This window comes from Nycticebus coucang, chromosome 1, assembly GCF_027406575.1.
Source record: "Nycticebus coucang isolate mNycCou1 chromosome 1, mNycCou1.pri, whole genome shotgun sequence".
In the NCBI taxonomy this organism is placed as follows: domain Eukaryota; kingdom Metazoa; phylum Chordata; class Mammalia; order Primates; family Lorisidae; genus Nycticebus; species Nycticebus coucang.
Genome location: NC_069780.1, coordinates 128,614,367 through 128,621,937, shown reverse-complemented (window position 1 = coordinate 128,621,937; position 7,571 = coordinate 128,614,367).

The window sequence follows — 7,571 nt, the reverse complement described above, 5'->3', positions numbered from 1 at the left end:
GCAGGCCATGAAGACAGCCAAGACCCGCGCCCCATGCTCCCAACTCCAAAATGTTATTTCTGGCGACATTGGCTATTCAGTCCCCAATCACCAAAGGCAGAAGCAGGCAGCCTAGGCCCACACGCAGAAAGGGAGAGCCTGCAAAGCACACACCATCCAAAACTAAAGCTCTGCATGTGTTGCTTCTATAAAAGGAAAGAATAGCTCAAAAGTCAAGAAAGGGCTAATGAAACTAATAAGCAGTTAAATTGTTTCAGCAGAACATTGGCTAAGAAAAGTATGGGTGATTAAATGATACAAACAGGAAAAACTAAAATAGAAATAAAACAGATGACCTTGGTTTTACCTCCCAACTTATACCAACAAGACTAGACTCTTAACTCAGAGGTCCTCAAACTTTTTAAACAGGGGGCCAGTTCACTGTCCCTCAGATTGCTGGAGGTCTGGACTATAGTTTTAAAAAAAAAAAAACTATGAACAAATTCCTATGCACAGTGCACATATCTTATTTTGAAGTAAAAAAACAGAATGGGAACAAATACAATCACATCGCCTCATGTGGCCCGCGGGCCGCAGTTTGAGGACCCCTGCTCTAACTCATCCTAAATTCAGTGTCTTGAGCCACTACACATTGGACCCAGATTATTCAGCTGCTACTGTTTCAATTTGCTCTTAAAAATAAAAGATGCCTGTCTTTAGACCAGGCCATATATCCACTCTAGACATTCCACAAATAGCCCATGAGCTGATTGCTCCAGGCAGATGGGTGGCTGAGTCTAGGACCAGTCCTGCCCTGAAGGAGCACCCCAGGGAAACTACAGTTTCTGTGAGGAGTATCCTGGTAAAAGGATTTGTTTCAATTCACTGTCTGAGCTGTGATCCAGTACACAGGACTCCCAGGTCTCCTTGTCATTAAGTTTAACTTCCTAAGTCATATTAAATTCATACACTACAAAACATAATAGGACTTTACTGTTGAAAGCACACGTGTCCCTGAGCTGGATGCTGTAGGTCAGTGGTTAGCACACTGGCCCTGCATACCAGGGGCAGAGGGTTCAAGCCTTACCTGGGCCTTATAAACAAAACAACAAAAAATTCCAAGAAAGCATATGTGTCCCCAAAAGAAGAGATGTCCAACTAAGTGGGAACATTTGGTGTTGCATTTAGGTTATTTTTCTAAACAGTCATTTGTTATTTGCTCATTAACATCCACTAATAAACAGGAGCAGACATCTGATGTCTAAGAAAAGTTTATGGAGGGAAAGTTTTAATGGAAAATTGTCTCCCATTAGTGTATTTTTTTTTTTTTTTGAGACAGATTCTCACTTTGTGTTGTGGTGTCACAACTCACAGCAACCTCAAACTCCCAGACTCAAGCAATTCTCTTGCCTCAATCTCCCCAGTAGCTGGGACTACAGTCGCCTGCCACAACAACAGGCTATTTTTAGAGACGGGGTCTGGCTTTGGCTGGCTGGTCTGCAACACATTAGCTCAGGCAATCCACCAGCCTCCGCCTCCCAGAGTCCTGGGATTACAGGCACCATTAATGTATTTTTACCCAGTTAGCCTCACAACCATTCCTCACCCACTAGAACTCTGAGAATCGAGGTTTAAGAACAAACATCTCAGAAGTCCCTTCGACCCCTGTGTGCCTGGAGGGTAGGGACCGTGCCATATTTATCTCACTACCCCACCCACCACTCCTCAGTAAAGCATGTAATTGGAGAAGCCAAGAAAGTCAAACTCAGGGGCAACAGGCCTCAAATTCTTTGAAAAGTAGCCACTAGGGGGCAGCAATTCTCTAAAAATAGCCCTATTCTAAACAAGCCACCTTTTTTTAGAGAAAAAATAACTTGGTAAAGTTCTTTCAAAGTAGAATAATGAAGGCTGGGTGTGGTGGCTCACGCCAGAAATCCCAGCACCATGGGAAGCCGAGGCAGGGGGGATTGCCTGAACTCACAGGTTTGAGACCAGCCTGAGAAAATAAAAGACCTTGTCTCTAAAAACAGCCACGTGTTGTGGCAGGCACCTATAGTCCCAGATGCTCGGGAGGCCAAACAAGAGGATCACTTGAGCCCAAGAGTCTGAGGTTGCCGTAAGCTGTGATGCCATTGCACTCTACCGAGGGTGACAAAGAAAAGTGAGACTCTGTCTCAAAAACAAAAAAAAAGTAGAATAATGACAATGTATTCCACATTTTCTCTGCTCCTAGCACTATATTAAGAGGTCTGAGTTCATTGCTTAAGAATTCTTTTATTGGCGGAGCAAGATGGCAGCCGATTAATAGCTTCCTTGCATCTGGGCACCGTGAGTCTGGGGAGATAGGACTCCAGGCATCTCTGATGGTGGGATCTGCCTATCATCACCCCTGAGAGGATACAGGGAGTCAGGGAGAGACTTCTGGACCCCAAGAGGAGGACTAAAACAGTGGAAAACCGGCAAGTGGTTGCGTGTGTTCAATCCGTCTAAACCCGCCCGCAACTGTAAGTTCAGTAGCAGTGAGACTGCAAACCAGAAAGGCATTACCTGTGATCTGTTTTGGTGTCTTTGGACTTGGCACTCAGCTGAACTGCCGTGGGGAGAGCCTGAGCGGGAGTGCAGAGAACTTTGGCCTTTGTCTAGGGCCCCAGTCTGAGCCGCTGAGCCAGACGGAGCTAATAGTGTTTGGCTCTGGGTCACAGGCAGCCATTGTGAGCGATCTGCCCCAGCAAGCTCCACCCTCAGGGTCGCAGAGCTGGAATTAGGTGGGAGCTGGTAACCCAGCGACCAAGTAGCCTAAGGGCGGGATCTGAGCCGCCTTGCAGCCCTAACCCTCGGGGGCAGAGGGCGACCAGTTTTGGCACACAGGGTAAGTGGATAGCCACTTCAGCAGTGATTCCAGCGACAAGCACTTCCCTGGGAAAGCTTCTTCTCAGCAAGTGAACAAGCGCAAAGTGCCTTTTAAGTGGGCTGAAGGGAGATTTAGGGTGTCTACCTGCTGGGGTTTGAGAAACTAGCAGCCTCCAGTCGTATCAGAACTGTGATTAACATCTAATACCCCAGAAGACCACGTGTTGCCCAGACAATACTCAATAACATATACATACTGCTTTGTTTTTGGTTGTGTTTTTCTTTTTTTGGTTTGGTTGTTTTTTTCTGTTTATTTTGATGTTGTTGATTGTTGTTTTGTTTTTTAAGTTCAACCTTTTCCATACAGATCCTTTTTCTTTCTCAATTTTTCTAGTTTAATTATAATTTCCCATTGCTGCCTACTTCAATAATTAGAACCTCATTTCTGTTAGTGTTTCTACCATGATTATTTGGTTTTTCAAGCCAATTTTATCCCGTAAAGTTTTCTGTTTGCTTGTTTGGCTAGATTTATAGCATTTTTGTCTTTCCTCTCTACTTGGTGGAGGTGGGGTACTGTGTCTGATCAGGTTAGCAAAGAGCTGCTGACCTAAAGGGCACCACCCAACTGGGCACCCCCAGAAGGTGGGGTTTTTTTTAAGGTTGTATCAAAGTACCCTACTGTACCCCTATATTGCTCTGTCTCCCTCTTTCTGTGCCTCTCTTCTTTTTGTCAATATTCCCTTAACCCACACCCTCTCCTTTCTCTATTTTTCTTTTTTTTTTCTTATCACTCGGTCCTCTTTTCTTTCATCCCTTTTTTGCTCTTCAACCTTCTCACCCTTCTGGTCCTGTAACCCTTAGTCCACAGGCACGAGAACTTAAAGAGCAAGAGGAAGTGAAAGGAAAATTAGGGCAAGGAAACAGATAAAAGAAATCACTCATGAGGAAGAATCAGCAGAAAACTCCAGGCAACATGAAGAACAGGTCCAGAACAACACTGCCAAGGGACCAAGAGGTAGCTACTGCAGAGAATTCCACCTGTAAAGAAATGTTAGGAATGACAGAAAGGGAATTTAGAATACACATGATGAAAACAATGAAAGAAATGATGGAAACAATGAAGGAAATTGCTAATAAAGTGGAAAATAACCAAAAGGAAATTCAAAAACAGAATCAAATAAGAGATGAACGATATGAAGAATATAAAAAGGATATAGCAGAGCTGAAGGAAATGAAACAGTCAAACAGGGAACTTAAAGATGCAATGGAACGTATCAGCAACAGGTTAGACCATGCAGAAGAAAGAATTTCAGAGGTAGAAGACAAAGTTTTTGAGATAACTCAGATAGTAAAAGAGGCAGAAAAGAAGAGAGAGAAAGCAGAACGTTCACTGTCAGAATTATGGGACTTTATGAAGCGTTCCAACATACGAGTTATAGGAATTCCAGAAGGGGAAGAAGAATGCGCCAGAGGAATGGAAGCCATACTAGAGAATATTATAAAAGAAAATTTCCCAAATATCACCAAAGATTCTGACACATTGCTTTCAGAGGGCTATCGGACCCCAGGTCGCCTCAACTCTAACCGAGCTTCTCCAAGACACATTGTGATGAACCTGTCCAAAGTCAAGACAAAAGAAAAGATTCTGCAAGCTGCCAGGAGTAAGGGCCAGTTGACCTACAGGGGCAAATCCATCAGAGTGACCGCAGACTTCTCTAATGAAACTTTCCAAGCAAGAAGACAATGGTCATCTACCTTTAATCTACTTAAACAGAACAATTTCCAGCCCAGAATTCTGTACCCTGCTAAGCTAAGCTTCAAAATTGACGGAGAAATCAAATCATTTACGGATATACAAACATTGAGGAAATTCGCCACAACAAGACCAGCTCTACAGGAAATACTTCAACCTGTTCTGCACACTGGCCACCACAATGGATCAGCAGCAAAGTAAGATCTCAGAAATTAACGGACAGAACCTAACTTCCACACTGATGCAAAAGATAAAACTAAGCAATGGACTCTCACAAAATAAGACGAATAGAATACTACCACACTTATCAATTATCTCAATAAATGTTAATGGCTTGAATTCCCCACTGAAGAAACATAGATTGGTTGACTGGATTAAAAAACACAACCCATCCATTTGCTGTCTGCAAGAAACACCTGGCTTCAAAAGACAAATTAAAGCTCCGAGTCAAGGGTGGAAGACAATTTTTCAGGCAAATGGAATTCAGAAGAAAAGAGGAGTTGCAATCTTATTTTCAGATACATGTGGATTTAAAGCAACTAAAGTCAAAAAAGACAAAGATGGTCACTTTATATTGGTCAAGGGAAAAATACAACAAGAAGACATTTCAATTCTAAATATCTATGCACCCAATTTAAATGCTCCCAGATTCTTGAAACAAACGTTCCTCAGTCTGAGCAATATGATATCTGATAATACCATCATAACAGAGGACCTAACACTCCTCTTACAGAGCTGGACAGATCCTCTAAACAGAAATTAAACAAGGATATAAGAGATTTAAATGAGACCCTAGAACAACTATGCTTGATAGACGCATATAGAACACTCCATCCCAAAGATAAAGAATATACATTCTTCTCATCACCCCATGGAACATTCTCCAAAATTGATCATATCATGGGACACAAAACAAATATCAACAGAATCAAAAGAATTGAAATTTTACCTTGTATCTTCTCAGACCATCAGGCACTAAAGGTGGAACTCAACTCTAACAAAAATGCTCGACCCAGCACAAAGGCATGGAAATTAAACAATCTTCTGTTGAATAACAGATGGGTGCAGGAAGAAATAAAACAGGAAATCATTAACTTCCTTGAGCATAACAACAATGAAGACACAAGCTACCAAAACTTGTGGGATACTGCAAAAGCAGTTTTGAGAGGAAAATTCATCGCTTTAGATGCCTACATTCGAAAAACAGAAAGAGAGCACATCAACAATCTCACAAGAGATCATATGGAATTGGAAAAAGAAGAACAATCTACGCCTAAACTCAGTAGAAGAAAAGAAATCTCCAAAATCAAATCAGAGATCAATGAAATTGAAAACAAAAGAATCATTCAGAAAATTAATGAAACAAGGAGTTAGTTTTTTGAAAAAATAAATAAAATAGATAAACCATTGGCCAGACTAACGAGGAATAGAAAAGTAAAATCTCCAGTAACCTCAATCAGAAATAATAAAGGGGAAATAACAACTGATCCCACAGAGATACAAGAGATCATCTCTGAATACTACCAGAAACTCTGTGTCCAGAAATTTAACAATGTGAAAGAAATGGATCAATATTTGGAATCACACCCTCTCCCTAGAATCAGCCAAGAAGAAATAGAGCTCCTGAACAGACCAATTTCAAGCACTGAGATCAAAGAAACAATAAAAAATCTTCCAACCAAAAAATGCCCTGGTCCAGATGGCTTCACTCCAGAATTCTATCAAACCTTCAAGGAAGAGCTTATTCCTGTACTGCAGAAATTATTCCAAAAAATTGAGGAAGAAGGAATCCTCCCCAACACATTCTATGAAGCAAACATCACCCTGATACCAAAACCAGGAAAAGACCCAAACAAAAAGGAGAATTTCAGACCAATCTCACTCATGAATATAGATGGAAAAATTCTCAACAAAATCCTAGCCAATAGATTACAGCTTATCATCAAAAACGTCATTCATCATGATCAAGTAGGCTTCATCCCAGGGATGCAAGGCTGGTTTAACATACGCAAGTCTATACACGTTATCCACCATATTAACAGAGGCAAAAATAAAGATCACATGATCCTCTCAATAGATGCAGAAAAAGCATTTGATAAAATCCAGCATCCTTTTCTAATTAGAACACTGAAGAGTATAGGCATAGGTGGCACATTTCTAAAACTGATTGAAGCTATCTATGACAAACCCACAGCCAATATTTTACTGAATGGAGTAAAACTCAAAGCTTTTCCTCTTAGAACTGGAACCACACAAGGTTGTCCTCTGTCACCTTTACTATTCAACGTAGTGCTGGAAGTTCTAGCCAATACAATTAGGCAAGACAAGGAAATCAAGGGAATCCAAATCGGAGCAGAGGAGGTCAAACTCTCCCTCCTTGCTGACGACATGATCTTATACTTAGAGAACCCCAAAGACTCAACCACAAGACTCCTAGAAGTCATCAAAAAATACAGTAATGTTTCAGGATATAAAATCAATGTCCACAAGTCAGTAGCCTTTGTGTACACCAATAACAGTCAAGATGAGAAGCTAATTAAGGACACAACTCCCTTCACCATAGTTTCAAAGAAAATGAAATACCTAGCAATATACCTAACGAAGGAGGTGAAGGACCTCTATAAAGAAAACTATGAAATCCTCAGAAAGGAAATAGCAGAGGATATTAACAAATGGAAGAACATACCATGCTCATGGATGGGAAGAATCAACATTGTTACAATGTCTATACTTCCCAAAGCAATCTACCTATTCAATGCCATTCCTATCAAAATACCAACATCGTACTTTCAAGATTTGGAAAAAATGATTCTGCATTTTGTATGGAACCGGAAAAAACCACGTATAGCTAAGGCAGTTCTTTGTAACAAAAATAAAGCTGGGGGCATCAGCATACCAGATTTTAGTCTGTACTACAAAGCCATAGTGCTCAAGACAGCATGGTACTGGCACAAAAACAGAGATATAGACACTTGGAATCGAACTGAAA